This window comes from Rhinoderma darwinii, chromosome 3, assembly GCF_050947455.1.
Source record: "Rhinoderma darwinii isolate aRhiDar2 chromosome 3, aRhiDar2.hap1, whole genome shotgun sequence".
Classification (NCBI taxonomy): domain Eukaryota; kingdom Metazoa; phylum Chordata; class Amphibia; order Anura; family Rhinodermatidae; genus Rhinoderma; species Rhinoderma darwinii.
In genome coordinates this window covers 268,910,915-268,936,892 of record NC_134689.1, presented here as the reverse complement: position 1 = coordinate 268,936,892, position 25,978 = coordinate 268,910,915, and the positions used below count along the sequence as shown (strand labels likewise).

The window sequence follows — 25,978 nt, the reverse complement described above, 5'->3', positions numbered from 1 at the left end:
TTTCCCTATGGATTTTCATACAGCCAATCACATTCTCACTCAATTCAAGTTATCATCAAGTATGTATGCAGTATATCAATCTGCTTTTCTTTCCTTATAAACAGTGCCACTCCTTTCCATGGGCTTTGTCTGGTATTGGAGCTCAGCCATATTCACTTAAACGCTATGTACACCTTTGAAAGGCAATTTTATTATTTTGTTTTGATAAAAAGGTTAGTCAGTGTGATTAGTGTAACTTTCTAAATAGTTTTTGTTAAAAGATTTTTTTAAAGATTTTTTTAACTTTTTTAGATACAGCTGCTCTCTATTCTCTATACAGAGCAGCTGTATCGTTCGCTATGACCTGGATCCGTCAGTCCCACGGACCTGACAAGTTCAATGTCAGCGGGTCCTGCGTGTCTCTGACACACAGAATCCACCTGTAATCTATCACATCTAAGTTATAAACTGAACTCGCCTGTCCCGCGGACCTGATGGGAGCAGGATTTAGCAAAAAAAATACAGCTGGTCTGTAAAGAGAATACAGAGCAGCTGTATCTCAAAAAGTAAAAATAATTTTTAATAAAAACTATTTAGAAAGTTGTATTAATCACACTGACAAACCGTTTACTTTTTTTTAAAAAAAATTGCCTTTCAAAGGTTTACATAGCCTTTAAATGCTGCAATACCAGACTCAGCCCATGGACAGGAATTGCACTTTTTCTGCAAAAATAGAGCAAACCCTTTATTCTATTCATAAGCAACCCCTTTAAAATGTTGATACATCCATGTTTTAAAATATATTTGTTCTGGCTTAGCCCAGTTTCTGAGGATTTCTGTTATGAAAGCAATGAATAAAAAATTCTGAACAACTGGTTCTATTTTCTACTGTATAGACTATATAATTAGAATTATGCAGACACGCATTTTACCTATTAAACAGCTATAAGGTATACTGGGGCACAAAGTGATGAAACATGAATCTTCGCTTTTGTTTGATCATGAAAGCAAAGGGTTGAATGAAATGGGAGATAATTGAAGATGAAATCATGGGAGGATGGATCAAGAATGAATGGATCAAAATACAAAAAAAAGAAGAAAAGAAAAGGCAAATGACAATTGATAAAATATTAATAATAGACATCTGTACAGATCTTGAATTCTGAGTAAATTAATACTGAGTTCAGGTTGCTAATATGATTGCAATTCTTTGAAACAGAATAATAATACAGGTGGGTTATTTCAAATTTATATAAAAGGAGACTTGAAGTTTGCGATATTACATTTAATTATCTGGAAACAAATATTATTTTATCATGTCTCACCAATGAGTCTTATATTGATCTTTGGGGCAATTTATGTTATTTAAATGTGTTATAAGCTTTTATTTTTCAAGCTCTCCATTCTATTTCTCAATCACCTATAATAAGCACATTGTCCAATATATGTTTGCCCTTTCCATATTACTAGATGGTTTAGTCTTTGCTCATAAAAACAAGACCAGTGCACTTTGCTCCACCAGTTGTGGAAACCGCATAATAAATGCAATCATATACTTAATCATATCTAAATTCCACAAACCATGTTCTTTTTTTTTTTGACCAATGATGATTCTCTCTAAAGCCAGAATAATGTTAATGGTCTCCAGGAAAATTGGTGAGACAGTCTACCATGCTGACTCGTCATACAGCATTATGAGGAACAGGGCAACAAAAGCTTGTTGTCAAGATTTGAAACATAGCAAAAGAAGTCCAGTTTCATGTAAATGAAGAGTAACTAACGTTTACAATTTTCAACATAAATCCATAGTTCAAACGAATATAAGAAACTTTGTAATATATCTTATTACAGAAAAGTGTCTCTTTCACTACTTATCAGACTCCCCCCCCCCCTCTCCACTGCCTCCTGCCATAATGACACTTTAACCCCTTAAGGACACAGTCTGTTTTGGCCTTCAGGACACAGCCAATTTTTTTAAATCTGACGTGTCACTTTATGTGGTAATAACTTTAGAATGCTTTTATGTATCCAAGCGATTCTGAGATTGTTTTCTCGTGGCACAATGTACTTTATGTTAGTGGTAAAATTTGGTCGATATATTCAGTGTTTATTTGTAAAAAAAAAACTAAATTCAGAGAAAATTTGCAACAATTAGCATTTTTCTAAATTTAAATGTATTTGCTTGTAAGACAGATAGTAATACCACACAAAATAGTTACTAGTTAACATTTCCCATATGTCTACTTTATGTTGGCATCATTTTTTTTAAAGTGTTTTTATTTTTCTAGGACTTAAGGCTTAGAACTTTAGCAGCAATTTCTCACATTTTCAAGAAAATGTCAAAAGTCTATTTTTTCAGAGACCAGTTCAGTTCTGAAGTGACTTTGAGGGCCTTATATATTAGAAAGTCCCCATAAATCACCCCATTTTAAAAACTAGACCCATCAAAGCATTCAAAACAGCATTCAGAAAGTGTTTTAACCCTTTAGGCGTTTCACAGGAATTAAAGCAAAGTAGAGGGGAAATTTACAATTTTCATTTTTTTTGCCAAAATTCATTGGTAATACGTTTTTTTCTTTAACAGAAAGTTTTACCAGAGAAATGCAACTCAATACTTATTGCCCAGATTCTGCAGTTTTTAGAAATTTTCCACATGTGGCACTAGTGTGCTACTGGACTGAAGCATAGGCCTCAGAAGCAAAGGAGCACCTAGTGGATTTTGTGGCCACCTTTTATTAGAATATATTTTAGGCACCATGTCAGGTTTGAAGATGTCTTGTGGTGCCAAAACAGTGGAAACCCCCCAAAAGTGACCCCATTTTGAAACGACACCCCTCAAGAAATTTATCTAGGGGTATAGTTAGCATTTTGACCCCACAGTTTCTTTAGTAAACTTATTGGAATTAGTCTGTAAAAATGAAAATCTACTTTTTCCTAAAAAAAAAAACGTAGACATTTTTAATTTTTACAAGGAATAAATGAGAAAAAGCACCCCAACATTTGTAAAGCATCTTCTCTCGACTACAGCAATGCCCATATGTGGTAATAAACTGCTGTTTGGACCCACGGCAGGGCTCACAAGGGAAGTAGCACCATTTCGATTTTGGAGAGCAGATTTTGCTGGAATAGTTTTCAGTGCATGTCATGTTTGCAATGCCCTGGAGGGACCAAAACAGCGGAACCCCCCCCAAAAGTGACCGATTTTGGAAACTACACCCCTCAAGGAATATTTTTAGGGTATTGTTAGCATTTTGAACCCACACGTTTTTTGCAGAACTTATGGGAATTATGCCGTGAAATTGAAAATCTAAATTTTTTCTAATAAAATATAGTTTTAGCTCATATTTTTTCATTTTTACAATAGATAAAGGTGAAAAAGCTCCCCAACATTTGTAAAGAAAAATCTTCTGAGCACAGCAATACCCCATATGTGGTAATAAACTGCTGTGTGGACACACGGCAGGGCAGAGAAAGGACAGCGCGCCATTTGACTTTTGAAGCTCAAGTTTTGCTGGAATGGTTTGCGGCGCCATGTCACATTTGCAAAGCCACTGAGGGGCCAAAATAGTGCAAACCCCGCAAAAGTGACCCCATTTGGGAAACTACACCCCTCGTGGAATTTATCTAGCGGTATAGTGAGCATTTTGACCCCACTGTTTTTTTCCTGAATTTATTGGAATTTATTGGAATTAGGCAGTGAAAATGAAAATCCAAATTCTTTCCACTAAAATGTTGAATTGTTTTCATTTTCACAAGCAATAAAGGAGAAAAAGCGCCCCAATAATTGTAAAGCAATTTCTCCCGAGTACGGCAATATCCCATATGTGGTCATAAACTTCTGTTTGGACACACGGCAGGGCTCAGAATGGCAGGAGTGCTACTTGGCATGTAGATTTTGGTTGATTGTTTTTTGGGCGCCATGTCACATTTGCAGAGCCCCTGAGGTACCAGTACAGTAGGAACCCCTGAGAAGTGACTCCATTTTGGAAACTATACCCCTCAGGGTAATCATCTAGGGGTATAGTGAGCATTTTTATCCCACAGGTGTTTCATAGATTGTATTAGAATGAGGCAGTGAAAATGAAAAAAATGTTTTGCCCAAAAATATGTCGTTTTGCACCCAATTGTTTTTTTCCACAAGGTGTAATAGGAGAAAAAACAACACACAATTTGTTACCCAATTTCTCCCGAGTATGGCAATACCCCATGTGTGTCCCAAAACTGCTGGGCACATGGCAAAGCTCAAAATGGAAGGAGCGCCATTTGGCTTTTAGAGCGCAGATTTTGCTGGACTGGTGCCATGTCGCATTTGCAGAGCTCCGTTGGGTACCAGAGTAGAGTGTAAAACCCTGAGAAGTGACCCCATTTTGTAAACTGCACCCCTCAAGGCATTTATCATTTGCCTGGACATATGACAGTGAAAGGTGCATGTGAGGCCTATTTTGGTGATTTTCACAGCATTAGCCCACAATGGCCGGGCTCTGGGGTCAAATAGTGAAACAAACCCCCAAGTAGTGACCCCCATTTTGGAAACTGCACCCCTCAAGGCATTTTTTAAGGACTGTTGTGAGCATTTTGACGACACAGGTTTTTTTTTAAAATAAGAAATGAACGCTCAGTGGATGGTGCAAAGTGAAAATTGCAAATTTCCAAAGGTATATGCCATTTTAGTGCACAATATGTTGTGCCCAGTTCGTGCCACTAAAAACAAATACCTCAATCTGTTAAGTGGGTTCTCCCGGGTATGGTGATGCCATATATGTGGACATAAACTGCTATTTGGGCACGCTGCAGGGCTCAGAAAGGAGGGAGCACCATTTGGCTTTTGGAGCGCTGATTTTGCTTGGTAGCAGTTCTGCTTGGAGTTTTACTGGTATTTCAGTTTATAATGTGCGGGCATATGTAATCTGTGCGGAGTACATCAGGGCATAATAAGAGGGTATAATAATGGGGTAAATAAATAATAATTCATAGATATGTGGTCGGTGTCGCACTGATAAATGGTGCCCAATCTTATCCGCTTTTGGAACACTCTGCACATTTTGCATCGCCATATTCTGACAGACAGAACTTTTTTATTTTTTCTCCACCGGAGCTGTGGGAGGACTTATTTGTTAAATCTGTAGATTTAATTGGTACCATTTTGGGATACATACGATTTTTTTTATCACTTTTTATTTAGATTTTTGGGCAAGCAAGGTTACCAAAAAGGTTTGCAACGTCTGCACGATAAAATCACTTTTGTTTCAAATAATTTATTTTTTGTGTCGCCATATTCTGAGAGCCATAACTTTATTTTTCCATCAAAAAAGCTATGGGAGGGCTTGTAACTGTACTGTAATGCATCTGTGTGATCATTACATAACCAGGGCAGCTTTTTATCTATTGAATGTAAACATAAAATATTTTTATTGAATGACAGCAATCAGAGATCTTGAAAATCATGAAGAATTGATACAGAAAGTATTTTGGAAAACTGTATACCTTTTCATCCGACAATGAGTAAGCTTTATATGCTTAAACTGTGATAGCCCTTTAAATTGCCTTTTTTTTTAACTAGGTCCACCAACTTGTATTTCACTATTTTAATCCAAAATGATTACAAGGTATTTTAGTTGTCTGGTGTCTTTCTGGTAGCTATTAAAAAAACCTTGTATGCCTTATGATGTTTATGTGAAATTTGTTATTTGTTTGTTTTAGGTTTCTAATATTCCATGTTCTCTCATCTTTTACCACTGTTAGTACATTAGTTACCAGCTTCAAACAATTCCTATTCTTAAAGACTAAAAAAATAGTAATTGATAATAACATTGTAAAACATTGAAACATTTCTAACTTTCTTAAGCTAAGTTTTCTAAGCTATGTCCTTTGGTCTTGAGTGGATATAGAGGCATGAATGTGTCAGGTCAAGAACACCATGTCTTGGTTCTGCAGATAGTGTTAGACAGCTGAAACATAGAAACATTACAAAGCTGACAATGCCGTGACTTGGTTTATTTGAAATGTTGAAAACAAAGAAACCTTTAAAGCTTCTCTGCTTTATGGGAAATGTCAGCATGTAGTTTCTTGTCTATCTCAAAATAAATTCATAATCCCATGGAATAACTTTAAAGTTCTGCTACTGTTCTAGAAGAATGTGACAATAATTAATTCTTCATCCTCCTCCCTATCTTCATTTACTGTTTCACAGTAAACTGTTTTTGTGGTTACTAGTAAGTAGGGTTTCTGAACATTTACATTTTCCTTCTTATAAGAAGGAAACGTCAGGCTGCTGGGAGATGAAGAAGGTGACACTTTTCTTAATATATATTACAAAATGTCATATGTTTAATGTAATCCTAATTTATAAAATTGAAATTAGTATAAAAATAATATATATTTTGTCAATAAACACGCAACATGTGCATAAACATATCTCCCCCTAATAAAAATGTGAGACAAGAATGAACCAATGTGCACAAGATGAACTTGTCCCTCCTCATTATGTGTCTAACCTTTAGTTAGGAAAGGTTATAGCCTAATTGTGCCTTTGCCATGGTTCACTGGCATCCAGTCAGGAATCTTCTTTGTAAGGGATACAGCCAATGAAAGCTTGACGTTTATCATCTGTTCCTCCGTTTGGGGGAATTTAGTGATTTTACAGCTTTTAACGTTTCCTAGGAGCATCATACTCACATTTTAGCAATGCATTCTGGTAATGTTTGAGAAAGAATTGTGCTCTAGCCTTGTGATATTTACAGTGGATCTTTTCTTCATTAAACAATTGTTGGTCTTAAAAGGTCAGACGTGTGGAATGCCATCTTCTTTGTAAGCATATTGGCTATTTGCTACAGAAAGAATAAAGGAGAGCAGAGGAGGCCTGTTCGGAGTACTAAGGGGTCATCTGAGCTTTGGTTACAATTTCTATTAGAAATGTGTTACTTATATTTGAGACTTTTTGTGATAGAAAACAGGCATGACAGGTTACAAATTTCACTCTGAGAGGCAGTTAAAATGTATTTTCTTTGTTAAAATAAATAAATTTACAAACTTAAAAAAATGATTCAAAGTTACACAAAATTCCAGAATATATTTGTTTGTTTGTCAATTACTAGATAGAAAGATTGTTTGAACTGTTCGAATGAAGCATTATCAGAAATAATACGTTACCCTCCCTTATCTCTCCCAGTTAACATGAACGTTAACTGGCCAAATGGGCATTTTATTTTTATGAAGCAAAGACACAAGTGACTTCCAGTTGCCATCAGTTATGTTTGAGGAATTAAAAGATGGGTTGGATTTTTACCTGTCCAATCCCATCCGAAGATGTTCTGAATTGAGATCCAAGTTTCTATCACCAACTCCTTTAAAATAAAAGTAGATATTTAATATTGCCTCAGGGATTGAACCATGTCTTACTCAAAGACAGTTGATCCTTTATTCACTTTATGTATTAACCCTTTAACCTTTTTCTTTCGCCGTCCCCTCATAATGTAGACACTACACAATGAATTATTACTACTTCACAGAAATGGAGCACTTCCTCTGGGATCGTTATTTTCCATAGCAATTATTAAAATGATAATGAAAGGATCTGATATTTGCATGGAGGATGTAAAAGGTTTCAGTATATAAATACAACCCAGGGAATGGATAATGTCTTGCTATTTATATCTGTACTGTAGCCGTGACTATAGTTTGCTTAGCACACTTATTTTACGGCAATTTCCACAGAGTTATCAGAATTTTATGTACTAGACTTCTGAGGAACTAGGTAAATGCCACATAATGGTAAGTCATTTTTCTGAATTGCTCAGGATGTAGAGTGTCTGAGTTCCTGCCCTTTCCAGCACACCTATGATTATTCTTTTCCTGTGCAGTATTACTATGTAACTCCAGTACTGTAGTCTTTTTATACTTATAAGCTTCAAATTTCATATATAATAATGTCTGAACACCACAAGTTAAGATAAAGTCCACAGTTATGTGTTGCGAGACAAGATTTATCAAATTCTATGAATAAAATGATTATTTCTGTGTAAGTAACAAAACTAGAGCTATACAGTAAAGGGAGTACAATGATAATGCTGGATATACACCAATCAGCTATAATTTTAAAACCATTGATAGGTGAAGTGAATAACTGATTATCTTATTACAATGGCAGATGTAAAGGATAAGGAAGCAGAGAAAGTGGGCAAGCAAAATGATCTTTGACAAATTATAATGGCTAGACAACTGTGTCATCTTCTAAACGGCAGAATTTGCTATGTGTTACTGGTATAAAGAAGGGTTGCATGATGCATCAAATTATCAGTACTATTTCAATTATGTTCATCCCCAAACGGTTCAATACCGTGAATTCATGTATTTCGATACTAAGCTGGACGGCCGCACAGCTTATTATTGCAATACATGAATTTAGTGATTAGGATGATGTGATGCGGCCGGAGCCGCACTAATGAAGCTCTGAAGACAGAGAACATGGAGCGTACACTTCACAGCCCCCCCCATGTTCTCTGTCTTCAGTGCTTGCTGCTCATTAGTGCGGCATCATGCTGATCTCGTGGGCATAGCAAGTGATCAGGAGTGGGGCAATGGCTGTACTACACAGCCGTCATCCTGCTGTAATGGCAGAGATCAGAGAAACCGCTGATCTCCGCCATTATCCCCTTGAATGCTGCGATTAAAGCGGACCACGGCATTCAAAGGGAAAATGAGAAGGGGAAATCCCTGTGACGTGATCGAGGGACCCATACCTTATATGGACAGACAGCCCAAGGTCCATTGAAGGACCCTAGGGCTGTCTGACCATATTTCCTGTTGTTTGGGGCTTACTTAGTACACAGACATTTGTTGGGGTATACTGATCAGTAAACAGGCTAATGTACTGGCATGTAGATATATGCCAGTACATTAAAGTTAAAAATAAAATCAGTAAGTAAAATTAATTTTAAAAAGTCATGTTAAATAAAAAAAATCTGTAAAAAATACACAAATGTACATTTGTTACAATAAACGTTATTAAAATCTAAGTCCCAATACATAAAATAATATTCACATATTTGGTATCGTCGTGACCATAATAACCTGCACAACAAATTTATAGTGACATTTATGACGATCGGTGTATGCTGTAAAAAAAGAAAAAAAAGCTTTTTTTCTTCATTTTTGCCCAAATAAAAATGGATATAAATTAAACGATAATGTAAATGTACCAAAAAACATGACCTTCACAAAGTAAAACTCGTTCCACAAAAAACAAAGTCTCATACAGCTAAGACGAGCGAAAAATCAAAAAGTTATGTATACCAGATGCGAAGAGGAAAAAACTAAAAAATTATTCTGGCCTCAAGTATCGTTTTGCTATAGACTATCGCCCAAGTATTGGTTCCAAAGTCCAAATTCTGGTATCATGACAACCCTAGTATAAAGTAGTTAGTACCTACCAAAAGTGGTCCAAGGAAGGACAATCAATGAACCAGCGACAGGGTCATGAGTGCCAATGGCTCACTGATGCGCGCGGAGATCAAAGGCTAAGCTGCCAGTTCTGATCCCCCAGAAGAGCTACTGTAGTACAAATTGCTGAAAAACTTAATACTGGCTATGATAGAAAGGTGTCAGGAAACACAGGGCATTGCAGCTTGCTGCGTAGCCGCAGGCTGGTGTTATGGCAGGAAGGAGGTGAAGGGAACAAGTGAGCCCTAATCTACCCACCGCCCTGTCCCTGCCTACTTGCAACGACCCGCCCTAGGCGACGGGGTACAACTTGGCGGCGGTCCCTACGCTGACTAAGTGCAAGGGGATACAAACAGGGAACAAGCAAGGGAAGGGGCAGTAGCCCACGGAACACCGTGAGGAAACGGAGTGGTGAACGAGTCAGTCAGGATCAGGATGTAGTGGAGTATACAAACGCAGAGCACGGAGCAGGAAGCAAGCCAGGGGCAGAGCGAAGCAGGATAAGCGGGAACTGAAGCAAGGCAGAAGCACGGCAGAAGCAGGCTGGAGCAAGGCAGCAGTGGGGCCAGGAATCCAAGAAGAATCACAAGCAATGAGGAAGAGAAAACGGCAGGTATAAATGGACAGGGGGCGGAGCTAACTCCGACTGACCAGCCCGCGATAGGCTCTCCCACTCCTGAGCCTGCCACCCTGAATGGTGGGAGCCGGTGTCAGTCTAAGAGGTCTGGCCTCAGGTGTCGACTGATTAATCCTGGGAGTATCCACAGACGTAGTGCCTGGCAGATCCTTTACAGTACTCCCCCTTTTATGAGGGGCCACCGGACCCTTACTAAGAGGACCCGGTTTAGTGGGGAAGAGAAGGTGGAACCTCCTGACCAATACCCCAGCGTGAACATCTCGAGCAGGTACCCAAGTCCTCTCCTCCGGCCCGTATCCTCTCCAATGGACCAGGTACTGGAGGGAGCCCTGGATCCTCCTACTGTCCACAATCTTCGCCACCTCGAATTCCACCCCCTCAGGGGTGAGAATGGGAACAGGAGGTTTCCTCGAGGGGGACCAGGACGGGGAGCAGCGTTTAAGGAGGGAGGCATGAAAGACGTCGTGTATGCGAAAGGATGGGGGCAGCTCCAGACGGAAGGATACAGGGTTGAGGACTTCAATGACCTTATAAGGCCCAATAAATCGGGGAGCAAACTTCCTGGACGGGACCTTAAGGCGCAAGTTCCTAGACGACAACCACACCAGATCCCCGACGACAAACCGGGGGTTAGCAGAACGTCTTCTATCAGCCTGAATCTTTTGTATGCTCTGGGACGCCTCTAGGTTCTTCTGAACCTGGGCCCAGACTGTGCACAGTTCCCGATGAACGTCCTCTACCTCGGGATTATTGGAACAACCAGGAGAAACGGAGGAGAACCTTGGATTAAACCCGAAATTACAGAAAAACGGGGAGACCCCTGACGAGTTACTGACCCGGTTATTCAGGGAAAATTCGGCGAGGGGAAGGAATGAGACCCAATCAAATTGACAGTCAGAGATGAAACACCTTAAATATTGTTCCAGGGATTGATTAGTCCTTTCCGTTTGGCCATTAGTTTCGGGATGGAAGGCAGAGGAGAAGGACAGATCAATCTCCAACTTTTTACAAAAAGCTCTCCAAAATAAGGAAACAAATTGTACCCCTCTGTCAGAAACGATATTGACTGGGACCCCATGGAGACGCAGAATGTGTTTAACAAACAAAGAAGCTAACGTCTTGGCGTTAGGTAGTTTCTTAAGGGGCACAAAGTGGCACATCTTGCTGAAGCGGTCTACTACCACCCACACCACCGACTTGCCCTGAGATGGAGGCAAATCGGTGATAAAATCCATGGAGATATGGGTCCAAGGTCTCTGGGGAATGGGCAAAGAATGTAGTAAGCCCGCAGGTCGGGACCTAGGGGTCTTGGACCTAGCACAAACCTCACAAGCGGCGACGTAAGCCCTAACGTCTTTAGGCAACCCAGGCCACCAATAGTTTCTGGTAATGAGGTGTTTGGTACCCAAGATGCCAGGATGACCAGATAGTGCGGCGTCATGGTTTTCCCTGAGTAACCTTAGCCGGTATTGCAGGGGGACAAATAGCTTGTCCCCAGGGAGGTTCCCGGGAGCTGAACCTTGATCAGCCGCAATGTCAGAGGCTAAATCAGAATCAGTGGCAGAAACGATTATACCAGGGGGTAAAATACAAGGATCCTTCTCAGAAGGAGGATTGGCCATGAAACTACGTGACAGTGCACCAGCCTTAATATTTTTGGACCCAGCCCTATAGGTAACCAAGAAGTTAAATCTGGTAAAGAATAGCGCCCATCGAGCTTGTCTAGGATTAAGCCTCCGGGCAGATTCTAGGAAAACCAGATTCTTGTGGTCAGTAAGGACCGTTACCTGGTGTCTGGCCCCCTCCAGGAAGTGACGCCACTCTTCAAAAGCCCATTTAATGGCTAAAAGTTCGCGGTTGCCAATATCATAGTTACTCTCCGTGGGCGAAAACTTCCTAGAGAAGTAAGCACAGGGGCGGAGATGGGTGAGGGAGCTGGTACCCTGGGACAAGACAGCCCCCACTCCCACCTCGGACGCGTCAACCTCCACAATAAATGGCTCCCTTTGGTTGGGCTGAACCAGCACGGGGGCCGAGATAAAGCACTTCTTGAGGGTCTCAAAAGCCTGGACGGCCTCAGGAGGCCAGTGGAGGACATCAGCACCCTTGCGAGTGAGGTCCGTAAGAGGCTTAGCGACGACCGAGAAGTTGTCAATAAATCTCCTGTAATAGTTAGCGAACCCCAAAAAACACTGTAGCGCCTTCAGGGAGGCAGGTTGGACCCATTCCGCCACAGCCTGAACCTTGGCAGGGTCCATGCGGAATTCATGAGGAGTGAGGATTTGACCCAAAAATGGTATCTCCTGTACCCCAAACACACATTTTTCGGTTTTCGCAAACAGATTATTTTCCCGGAGGACCTGGAGGGCCACCCTGATTGGTGGGAGCCGGTGTCAGTCTAAGAGGTCTGGCCTCAGGTGTCGACTGATTAATCCTGGGAGTATCCACAGACGTAGTGCCTGGCAGATCCTTTACAGCTGGTCAGAGTGACCAAGCTTATCCCTGTCCACTGCCGAATGTACCTACAATAGTCTTGTGAGTATCAGAACTGGATCATGAAGCAATGGAAGACAGTCCTTGCATTTATGTGGCTGATACTTTGACATGTACCACTGAAAAAGGACTTAATATATATAACTATATATATAACTATATATATATATATATATATATATATATATATATATATATATATATATATAATAAATACTCACTACACCTACGTGTGTAGAAGGTCTGGTATAAAAGCGGGTTTCAACCTACTTGTGTCCCCCACTATTACTACCTCCTTTATAAACAGGGTCACTAGGGTTATGCCTAGTTCCCCTACCTTTTCCTTATACTAACGTCTACTTGCTTTGCTTCTACTCAACGGAATAAGACCGTACAATAAATACAATTGTATAGTAAATAAAGGGTAATATTTATTACTAACAATAATCACACTTACGTATAAAATACACCAACTAAACACAGAACACAGTAACTGATCACAGTATAGTATCAGTATACCCCAATACACATAACACGTTAATATATATACTGAGTATACTCACACTATACGTAGTACAGTATAAACACTGTATCACAGTCCTAATTATACCGCCACCCACTTACCTAAACATACATATGAATACAGTTACGTTACAACACAATACACATATACATGCTCACTGTTTCTGTCCCACTTCCAGCTAGCAATAACTATCCCTGTACACTAAGGGTTAATCAGCTAACAGGGACAGCAAGGGCTAACTTAGGAACTCAGGAGGAGAAAGGGTTAACAAGGGGAATGGGTTGCTGTATACCATGGGATATGCAGGTAATTCAGGGACAGCAAGTTACTCAGAGCAGCAAGGATAAACAGGGACTCAGGGGCACCAAGGGTTAACAGGGACTCAGGGCTACAAGGGTTAAAGAGGGTATGGGAATGTGCAGGTTAGGAGCTGGAGAGAAAGGGTTACTTAGGGTGTATAGGGGAGAAGGGGAGAAGATACTTAGCGCTTCATGTGGTACAAGTTGGTGTGGTCTCTCAGGAAGGGCCATGAGGCAAGAGCAGACCAGGAGGGAAGAGGAGACCCTTAGTGGAGCCAGGGAGCAGGAACAAGAGAGCAGACCAGGAGGGAAGGGAGCAGCAAAATAAGAGGCAGAGTGTGAGGCCGTTGACCCTCTTATACCTTGTCCGTGCACATCTGTGTGACATCACAGCTCATGCATGTGAAAGGGGGGGGGGGGCTTGGGCCTCATGGCTACCTCATGGAATACCATTATCTAGTAGCGGGATGGAAGGGCAGTTGGAACTTCCTGCTTCCTGGATTAGTTCACAGTTTATGGTTTCCATCCCCCAGGGTGTCTGATTACCTAGTAGGGAGATGAATATTCACCTTTCTGGAGGGACATAGACATATATATATATATATATATATATATATATATATATATATATATATATATATATATACATACACACACTCACATGTATACAGATATATAAAAAACACTTCTCTTTAAAACCAACTACTTAAACGTTGTTTCAGAGAAAGTATGATTCTTCATAGAGACAGTATTTCCTAATGGCAGTGGCCTCTTTAAGCATGATAATGCACCCTGTGATACTGCCAACATGGTTCAGGAATGGTTTGAGAAGCATAACAGGGAGTTCTAGGTGATGACTTGGCCTCCAAATTCCCCAGATCTCAACCCGATCGAGCATCTGGAGAATGTGTTGGAAAAACAAGTCCGATCCATGGATCCATGGAGGTCCCACGTTGCAACCTACAGTACTTAAAAAATCTACTGCTTGGTGCCAGATACCACAGGACACCTTCAGAGGTCTTGTGAAGTCCATGCCTCAACGCGTCAGAGCTGTTTTGGCAAAACGAAGGGGACCTACACAATATTAAGGCAGAATGTTTCAATATTATGGCTGATCGGTGTTTATACTTTAGTATTGCAAAGTTATTTGAACAACCATCTGAATTATCTCAAAGTCCTCAGAACGCAGATACAATTGAATACAATGATGGAGCAGGAAGCCGTCAGCTCCCTGCTCCTCCATTAACTTAATGACCCCTGAGGTAGGCGTAGGCAGGGACATAATTTCACCTGCACCTGGCTGCGCATGCAGAAAGAGACCTGTGGGAGCACTAAGGGGCATCCTTACTGTGTGTGGGTCACAAAGGGGACATAACTACTGTGAACTAACATCTGAGCAGCAAAATCTGCAGAGATTAGCCAGAAGAAGCTGTCATGTCGGTCTGGGTTGGATGGAGAGAAAAGGGTAAATGAACGCGTCCAATTCTAGATGACATCACCTGCGTGTCATTGGATGTAACTGTACTGTATTTATTGTACTGTATTCATTGCATTGTTTTCTCTGTATACTCTGTAGAGCACCAGTCTAGTCCTGGTGTGTCACGGATATATGATCACTGTATGGTAATATTATTAATTGTATTGGTCTTTGTGTAGATATACAGATGAATCAAAGATTACCTTGACTCTGATAACCTGCAGTGTGATATCACACAAAAGCCATTGGAAGTCAAGTTAAAGTTTCCCGTATGTAACATGTAAAGAGTCAAGTTAATCATTTGTATGTGGTAATGATGTGAAGGTTTTATTTGGCCCTTGCATAGTGGTATTATTTGGTAAGTGTATGACTGAATTATTGAGTGGTTTGCTATAAAATATATATATATAATATATATATATATATATATATATATATATATATATATATATATATATATGTATATATATATATATATATATATATATATATATATTAGGGTATGTGCACATGATAACTGCCTTTTACGTCTGAAATTACAGACTGTTTTCAGGAGAAAACAGCTCCGTCGTTTCAGACGTAAATGCTCCTCCTCGCATTTTGCGAGGCGTCATTGACGCCCGTAATCTTGAGCTGTTCTTCATTGAATTCAATGAAAAACAGCTCAAATTACGTTTCAAAGAAGTGTCCTGCACTTCTTTGACGAGGCAGTCATTTTAAGCATCGTCGTTTGACAGCTGTCAAACGACGACGCGTAAATGACAGGTCGTCGGCACAATACGTCGGCAAACCCATTCAAATGAATGGGCAGATGTTTGCCGACGTATTGGAGCCGTATTTTCAGACGTAAAACGAGGCATAATACGCCTTGTTTATGTCTGAAAATAGGTCGTGTGAACCCAGCCTTAGTGTTTATGACAGGGCAAATTATTAGGGGCGGGGCTGATGCATTTACAGATACAATTTAGGGTGTGCTCACATCAGCGTCACCCTTCCGTTCATGGGTTCTGTTAGACCTTTCCGTCGGAGGAACCCATGAACGGAAAGGCAAACTGAAACCATAGCTTCCGTTTGCGTTACCATTGATTTCAATGATAATGCATCCGCTGCAAATGGTTTCCATTTGTTTCCATTCCGTAAGGTTTCTGGTTTTGTTTTTAGCGAAAATAGCGTAGTTGACTGTGCTATTGTTTCTGCCAATAAAACGGAAACCTTACAGAACGGAAACAAACGGAAACCAATTGTAACAGAAGCTTTACCATTGAAATCAATGTTCATGCAAACAGAAGCTATGGTTTCAGTTTGGCTTTCCATTCATCTGTTCCTCTGGCGGAAAAGTCTAACCATGAAGGGAAGGGTGGCGCTGATGTGAACAGGCCCTTACATGCACCACAATGTCTTAACTTTTATATGGAGCTGGTAAATCTTCTTGCTCTGGATGGGGGGCTTCAAAAGTTTGCTATGGGATTCAGCCATTTCTAATTACGCCACTACGTATTTATACCAGTTTTCTAGCATAAGTACACTGAAAAATATGGCATTTGGGCTGAACGCCATATTTATGAAGCCACTGTTCCACTTTTTCCTACACGTGCAACTGTGTCGGAAAAAGTAAGCTTGGCTCCAGATTAGCACAAAGTAAAATCTCTGCCAATTTTTTAAAATAAAGTAACAGAAAACAATGCCAGGAGTAGCCTGGCTTTGTTTTTTTTACCCTGCGTCAACCTACATTTGTCAGAGCTGTCAGTAGGAGTGGGGCCTATTCTAAATTTTGCTACGATTTCTGTTTACGCCCCTGTTGGCTAGTAGTTCTGTAGAATTCTGTATATGGCCAGTATTGCAAATTTTGCAATGTTTCACAAATTAGACATATCTGAAGCAGGACAACTATGGTAAACTTATGGCACACAATGGGATACAACAATGTCACAACATGATGTGGCAGATTGTAGGTATCAACTGACAGCCCATCAAACAAGACTTGTGTCTTGTGTTATCCTTAATACTGTATAGAATACTATTTTAACCAGGCTAATGTCCTACTCCACAATTATGATTTTCCATTATAGAGCAACTCCGCCAGAAAAGTATTTACATGCAAACAGCAGCCTTATGGGTGATTTTAAAAACGCTAGCCCCTTTAGTTTCTTTCATTCATGCACTCACAATTTGAGACCACAAAGCAATGTGCAAAAATGCTGCATTTCAACACCCAACTAGTCTAGGATAGCTCTGCTTCTTGTCACTTCTGGCGGATGGTTGGACATAATTGACAACCACATAGAACACACTAAATGCTAAGATCTCCGACCTTTCGACTAGAGGTACCATCACTGCAGTTGGTAAATTGCGGCCATGAAGACAGCTACACTGCACCATTTGCAATTATTTATTAGTTAACTATTCTCTTTTTATTAGCTTTGATAAATCTCCCTATTTATGGATATTTTATTTGCATGGTCCTATGGATATTAACATTGAAAATATCACAATCACTGTAGACCTAAACAGATTATAAAAAAATCGAATTTAATTCAGTCAAAATGATCTTTTGGTATGTCATAGATACCTGTATCTACATGTACATCTCGGGCCACTATTGATTTCCATAATAAAAGAACAGTTAAAGCCATTTGGCAGTGCTCAGAGATTTCTGTAAATCTCACACAACATTCCAAGAAAAATTTCGATTGATTTGAAAGTCCTTTGTATTGAATGTTGTGTCAGACCATGCTCCGCTTTTTCTAAGATTAACTTTCATCCCACATAAGCAACATGCTTTTTATTGGAAACTGAATGACATTCTACTTAAAGACAATGACACCAGACTTCACACAAGTTAATCGCATACAAATCTACTTAAAAAAAAATTGTTCAGAAGGGCCATGGAATTCAATCATATGGGAAGCGTACAAAGCGGTAATCAGAGGATATTTGATAGAACTTGGCTCCAGAAAAAAAAGAGAGAAAAAATAACAAACCTAATCATCCAGATTAAAAAATTAGAAGTGATACATAAACAATCATAAACTAGAACACTTGAAAAAGATCTATTCAATATCAGATCAGAATTTAAATCAAATCTTCTTAATCAAAATGCTGAGAAATATTTATTCTTCTCTAAATGTAAACATTATGCACACTCATGACAAATACATGACAAATATGGTAAAAAAAAATATCATCTCTGAATACAAATCAAAATGCAGCATCTTTTATATTGAAAATGAAACATAAAAAGGACTATGTTCAGTACAAAACTGAGGAAATAGATAAAATATTTTGCACCCCTCAGGCCATGTTCAGACGTGGCAGAGTTTTTCCGCTGCAAATGTTGGTGCAGATTTGGGGCAATTACTCAACGAATCTGCACCAACATTTGCATATTTGACAGGTAATTCAGATGTTGCAGATATCACAGCAGACTTACCACAGATTTCAGTTTTTGCATTGCAAAGGCTGAAATCCGCAATTAAATTCTGCTTCTTCTCCGCAACGTAATGAGCATGCTGCAGAGGGGAAATTCTGCACCGCAGTCTAATTTCCGCACAGTTATTTTCCGCAATGTCTGAACTAAGTTTCCTAAAAATGCGTAGAAAGAAATGTAAAAAACGGCTGCTGCAGAATTCCACTGCGGACTGTCCACAGCGGAATTCAATAGCAATTCCGCCACGTCTGAACCTGGCCTTAGGGCAACTTCCGCAATGGAACTACATCAAATTCTGCACATGAAACGTGCAAATTTTGTTGCGCAATAAGCAGTGGATTTGCTGCGAAATTCCCTGCATTGCAAAGGCTGATATCCGCAGTGAAAACCTGGTGTTTCTTCGCAACAGACTGAGCATGCAAGCTATTTTCTGCACAATTTGTTCCGCTGCGTATGTAACTAAAAAGCTAAAAGCTAAGTTAATAAAAAAAAAAATCAGCTGTGGCTGGATTTCTACTGCAGCCTATCTACAGTGGAATTCTACAGCAAATCTGCCACATCTGAGCATGCCCTTACTCAGAACTATATAATATGAAGTAGGGTTGTCACAATACCAGAATTTAGACTTTGATACGATACTTTGTGTAGTATTGTGATACTCGATACCAAAACGATACTTTGCCAACAATAATAATAATAATAATAATAAAAAAAAGTTGTTCTATTTTCTGATGTGATGCGCGTGGTGTGATGAATTTTGAACCTTCATGTGCCTCACATTAATAGCAATTAACCCCATCATGTTCCTCAGTCATAATGGACAACATTGGGTTAATGTGTGAGGTACATGATGGGGTTAATTACTATTAATGTGAGGTAAATGGAGGTTCAAAATTCATAATACCTCGTGCTTCACATTAATAAGTGAAAGAAAGCCGTTTTTAATTTTATAACAGTGTAAACATGAATGACGCTATAAATGTGTTATTACGGTCGCGACGATACTGAATATGTGTATATTTTATGTATTGAAACTACGTTTATTGTAAAACATGGGTGTTGTTTTCTTTTATTTAACATTAACTATTTTTTTTTTACTTTTTAGTTTTTAACTTTAATGTACTGGCATATATCTATATGCCAGTACGTTAGCCTGTGTATTGATAGTACACAGGCAGTTGTTAGGACATACCGAAGTATGCCCTAACAACAGGAACTATGGTCAGACAGCCCTGAGGTCCTTCAATGGACCCTGGGCTGTCTTCCCATATATGGTATGTCCCTCGATTGCGTTTACAGGGATTCCCCGTGACACTATCCAAAGAACATCTCCCCTTCTGATTTTCTCCTCGAATGCAGTGGTCAGCTTTAATCGCAGCATTCCAGGGAATAGTGGCAGAGATGAGAGGTTTCTCTGATCTCCGCAATTAGAGGGGGGTTGCGGCTGTGTAATGCAGCCATTGCCCTGCTCCTGACATTAGATGTGCAGCATTCCGAGGAATAGTGGTGGAGATGAGAGGTTTCTCTGATCTCCCCAATTAGAGGGGGGGTTGTGGCTGTGTAATGCAGCGATTGCCCTGCTCCTGACATTAGATGCGCACGCGCGGTCAGCATGAGGTGATGCGGCCGGAACTGCACTAATGAGCGCGGGCACTGAAGACAGAACATGGGGGTGTTTTGCAATATGCCCGCCATGTTCTGTCTGCAGTACTGGTCGCATCACATCATGCTGACCGCGCGTGCATTTCTCAGGACTCAGGAGACGGCAAAAGCTGTATTACACAGCCGCAGCCCTGCTCTAACAACATTTATGTATTACTATACTAAGCTGTGTGGCCGCACAGCTTAGTATCGAAATAAATGAAATAATGGTATTGAACCGTATCGAACTGTTTCACGGTATCGAAACAGTATCGAAGTTTTGATGCATCGTGCATACCTAATCTGAAGACCAACCTGCAGACAACCATACATAAAATGCAGAAATTAAAATCCTGGATTCTATTACTCTCCGAATCATTTCACAAACCGATAAACAAACATTTTGCGACCCCATAACGCAACAAGAAATAGAAGATGCAATTAATAACAGCCCTAATGGTAGTCGAGGCCCAGATGACTTTTCAACTCCATACTATAAAACATGCAAAGAAATCCTATCACAATATTTTGACTGCAGAATGTTGTATCAGATTTATACTAAGGCTTTACTCAGACAAACGTTGGAATTGTCCATGTGACAACCGTCTTTTTAACGTCCGTCATACGTCCATCCTATTTTTGTCAGTTTTCACGGATCCCTCAATAGACTCGTCTATGAGGGATCCATGAAAACGGGTCCCGTATGGGTGAAAATTTGGCATGAAAAAACGTCCGTTTCTCATGGCCGATTTGACTCGTTCATCTGAACAAAGTCTAAGAAACATGTTTCTGACATGTCACAGGATGGATTTTTATCTCAATTTACTCTTTAAAGGGGTTTTACTAGAATTTACTAGAATTAGACAAGAGGAGTGCAATTCACTATTAGTAGTAGAAACCAATGTTATATAGAATAAAAACATTCCTCGATATTGTAGAGAGGATGCGCTCATATTGATCCATTTCCCCAGGGAGGCCTGTGGTGTAATTTTCCTATCTGAAGCAATTCATATAAACGGCAATTAAGGCTTCGTTCAGATCGGCGAGTCAACTACCCTATTGATTCGGTCAAAACAACGGAAACCTTACAGAACGGTGACAAACTGAAACCATTTGCAACGGATGTGTTACCATTGAAATCAATGGTAATGCAAACGGAAATCTTTGGTTTCCATTTGTTTCAGTTTGGGTTCCATTCATGGGTTCCCCTGACGGAAAGGTCGAACGGAACCCAAGAACGGAGTCTCAATGCAGATGTATTATGAAGCCCATAAATAAACCAGCAATGCATGCAAAATTCACGCTGTTTTCCCAGTTGAATTCGAACCCAACATTACTTGAACGTTCCGACGCCATCCCATAATTTATTATGCCAATAATGTTTAGGAAAAACGAAAAAAAGCTGTTTGAGAAAAATCATGAATGACCACATGTCCAGGCAATGCACATTGTTTTGAAAAATATATTATATTACATGTTCTGCTCTTTTTTATGTGTATACACATTGAAGGATTATCTGCATTTTATTTAGCATCCCATTTGTCAGCTGCGAAAGAAGCTTAAAAAGTAGCATTATTTCCAGCTCTGATACAATTCCTTTCAGACTTTTCTGCATTACTTAGTATTTACAAGAAAATAAGACTCTAAAAGGAGGCATGAAAAAGATTTCAGGCTCACCCACGCACAGTATGTGAGCTGTACAAAAGCGGACAACAAAGGTCATAAAAAGAGAGTTTGCATATTTTACTTCTTTGCTAGTTGTCAGAAGCAAGTGGAGTGTTGAGTATGAGTGGTAAACAATGATCCATCATAAATGCCTGACAAAGGTAGTACAAGGCTGCTTCTTACAAGGGAGCTTACTTAATGCTGTTTACTTCCACTCCTTATGTGTTAAATTGAAGCTTGGAGTTTTGTTTGCTTTTCTGTTGTTTTCGCTGAGGCGCTAGTGCAGCTCAATGTAAAATAGAGCCAATTTTCTGCATGAGTAGTAAAGCTTCGCTCAGCAAATATGTCTGCATAGCACGTCTTCTATTTACTAAGTCAAGATGCTTACTAGATGCTCAGGAAACTTGCCAGCCGTTCACATTCTGAAATATGTGAAACTATGTAGTTATGAAATAATACATTTAGAGACATATGGATTTATGTAAATGTCCACGATTTCAAGATACAATATGACCAATACTTTGTTTGAATGACTGAGAGAACTGGTAAATTCTTATCTAGATTAAATATAGTGATCCGGCACAAACAATTCAATAGGTAAAAAGGCACTAGCAAAATAAAACAAAAACACGTAAAAAATCAGAGCAGTAAAAATGGTCTTGTGGAAATTGGTGACATTGAAACAAGGCACCACAAGTAAGTACTAGTCCTTCTTAATGAATTAGAATATCATCGAAAAGTTAATTTATTTCAGTAATTCAATTCAAAAAGTGAAACTCATATATTATATAGATTCATTACACACCATGTGATCTATTTCCAGCATTTTTTTTATTTTAATGTTGATGATTATTGTAAAACTTAATGAAAACACAAAATTTAGTATATCAGAAAATTAGATTATATAAGCCCAATTTGAAAAATGATTTTTAATGACGAAATGTTGGCCTACTGAAAAGTATGTCCAGTATATGCACTCAATACTTGGACATGGACATGGAGGCGATCAACCTGTGGCACTGCTGAGGTGTCATGGAAGCCCAGGTTGCTTTGCTATTGGCCTTCAGCTCATCTGCATTGTTGGGTCTGGCGTCTCTCATCTTCCTCTTGACAATACCCCATAGATTCTCTATGGGGTTTAGGTCAGGCGAATTTTCTGGCCAATCAAGCACAGTGATAATGTGGTTATTAATCCAGGTATTGGTATTTTTGGCAGTGTGGGCAGGTGCCAAGTCCTGCTGGAAAATGAAATCTAAATCTCCATAAAGCTTGTCAGCAGAGGGAAGCATGAAGTGCTCGAAAATTTCCTGCTGGACAGTGGCGTTGACTCTGGACTTGATATAACACAGTGGTATCAGGTTTTTCCTGGTGTTTGTTTTACCCTCCATGCCCTTTCTTTGACCCTCCCTTTTCCCCAAACCCTTTTTATGCTTACAATGCAGTTCCTCTGTATAGGGAAGTCTTGCACAGGTACTTGCCACCAAATAGCAAAGGGTCCATGATAGCTGCATGGATTGCTTCTATGGTACATATTCCCTTGTTATTTAACGTTTTAGTGCCATTGGATGTACATTTACGGTGCTATACTTACGCCACCTATACTTACGCCATCACCGAAGTCAGTGATTGGCTGCCACAGTCTCAACTACTATCTTGCATGACATTGTGCTTTGAATATACACAAGATGTAACATGGAATATGGCTATAGAGTGGAACTCAAATAATAAGTATATTACTACCGGTTATGTCTAAACACATAATTTATACAGGAAAAATATCCTGGAAAGTTGGAAGTGTTCTTTAATCCTAGTCTTGTCCTTGAACATGCAACCTCAATAGAATGAAGGACAGTCTGTGGATGTATTTCATTCTGCAAATTAGCTAGTATTGGAAAACCTATAAAAGGAAGCAAATTGCAGAATAAAACAGTGTATTACAAAGACGGAACTCTTTGCTTCACAAGAATATGCAGAACCATGAAAGAAAGTGTGCGATTACATCATTTACAGGAGGTTTTCTTGTATAAGAGGCAGAACAACCCTGTATTCATTTTCTGCTAATGCAAGTTACATAATGTACTTTCTTAGAAGTATAATGTACAACTAAAAGAAGCAATGTGAATAAAAGTCTTCCTTTTTTTTCTTGCTACTGCATAAAAATGTATACGAAACCATAGAAATGACTTCAAAACAAAGCAAATGTTCTGTTCTCTGCCGATATGGATGAGCTTTGTTCCGCTCAGCACTCTCATGGTTTGTTGATGCATACTGCCGTATATGATAATGAATCTGAGACAGAGTTGATTGATATAAAGATAGTTTGTTTATCTAATGTCTATAGCAATAAAACTCTTTTGAAACTTTAATTTAACAAGGCTTTATTGACAATAAGCCTCCGGAGATGTGTTCTGTGTGTCAGCAGAGCATCAACAGCTCCCTTATTAGCAGATGTTTGGTGGTTCCAGCGTTTTAATATACATAGTTAGCTTTTAGAGAACATGTAAAATTATGTGTTTATAAATAATATGATCACAAAACAGCCGGTATTCCCAGAGGTTCAATAACAGATGTATAGGCAGGACCGCCGTCTGCTTCCTAGTTATTATACTATGTGAACAACTATATGATAAAAAGAAGGACAGTGAAGGTATATTTTTGTAGACATTTTTCCATGTGGTACCAACATCTACTTGCTGTGGCGTACATAGAGAAGATGGTTTCCCAAAGCAAAGATGACACCTTGCCCCCATCATGGTATCAGGTTTTTCCTGGTGTTTGTTTTTCCCTCCATGTCCTTTCTTTGACCCTCCCTTTTCCCCCAACCCTTTTTATGCTTACAATGCAGTTCCTCTGTATAGGGAAGTCTTGCACAGGTACTTGCCACCAAATTGCAAAGGGTCCATGATAGCTGCATGGATTGCTTCTATGGTACATATTCCCTTGTTATTTAACATCTTAGTGCCATTGGATGTACATTTACAGTGCTAGCACTATGTAGTTAAGATTAAGCACCTTAAATGTATAACGCGGGGAGGGTTCGGGCACAGGTACCATCCACAGCAGGTTTCAGCTGTATATTACAGCTGACACCCTGCTGCAATGGCCAGGATGACTCCCAGTTGTTTAACTTCTTAGATGCCACAGTTATTAGTCACAGCGGCATCTAAGTGGTTGGAAAGAGAGAGGGGGCTCCCTCGGTCACCCCATGGGTGCCAATAAGTTTCCATGGCAGCTCGTGACCTAACGAAGACCCCCAGGTCTGCCATGTTTGTATGCACATTTGGCCCTGTCAGAGACCAGGCCTAATAGGATGCATGCCTGTAAGTTTTGCACTGACAAGCATAATACACTGCAATGCAGAAATATTGTAGTGTATTAATGAAGCGATCAAAATATTTTAATATCAAATCCCATAGTGGAACTAACAAAAAATAAAAATAAAAAAAGTTAAATAAAATGTATAGAAATATTAAAAAAATTGAAAGATAAAAATGCAAAAACATAATTTTTTGCACTTACAAGCTGTTTCATTACGGAAATAAATAGAAATACTAAAAAAATATACACATAAGGCCTTGTTCACGTTACGCTTGTGATGTACATTTAGCGTGCATGCTAGGAAAGCTCCTAACGTACATGCTAAACATGTACATAGGGCCTCTATTGGTCTTGCACTTTTTTGAGATATGAAAAAGCTTCGTAGACTATGCTAATCCATATAATAAGATCCAGCCCCAAATTTTTTTTACACACGGTATATGTTTTTTTAACATGGGACTACATGGGTGACATATGCTACTGTATGACATATATCACAGGCATCTGTTAAATGTCATGAGCTTATCAATAGCTTTTCATGATTTATAAGTTAAATGGGTGATCATAAAAACCTATGGGTGATGGATGCCATACAGAGCCATTAGTCACTTAAAGACTATTATGAAATCGGTTTACATATCATATAAATGTCATGAGAGTTCATGACGTATATTTAAACATATTCCATAATAGTCTATGGGTGACAGATGCCACTGTTAGGTATCAGTCACAGCCTACTTTTAACATAGACGTTGAGAGCTTTTCCTGATGTATACGTTAGGTTTGGTCCAAAATCGTAAAGTAAACGTGAAGACAACCCTTACAATAAAATTATCATGTTATTTATCCTGCATAATAAGTGCGTAAAATAAAATAAAAACATAACATTTAAAAACAATTTCAGAATTGCTGTTTTTTGTTCCTGCAACCTTCCAAAAAAAGGAATAAAAAGTAAACAAGAAGTTGAACGTACCGAAAAATGGTACCAATGGAAGCTACAACGAACCATAGTGCTATGTGGGAACACAAACCAAAATTATTTTCGATATTTTTTTTTTTTTATTGTGCAAAGGTTGTAAAA

General features: G+C 39.3%; 1 protein-coding gene across 1 annotated transcript in view; it reads left to right on the top strand.

The window, feature by feature from the left end:
• ENTREP2 (endosomal transmembrane epsin interactor 2) overlaps positions 1–25,978 on the top strand; it is an 878,750-nt gene that overhangs the window by 328,502 nt on the left and 524,270 nt on the right. The window lies entirely within an intron of this gene.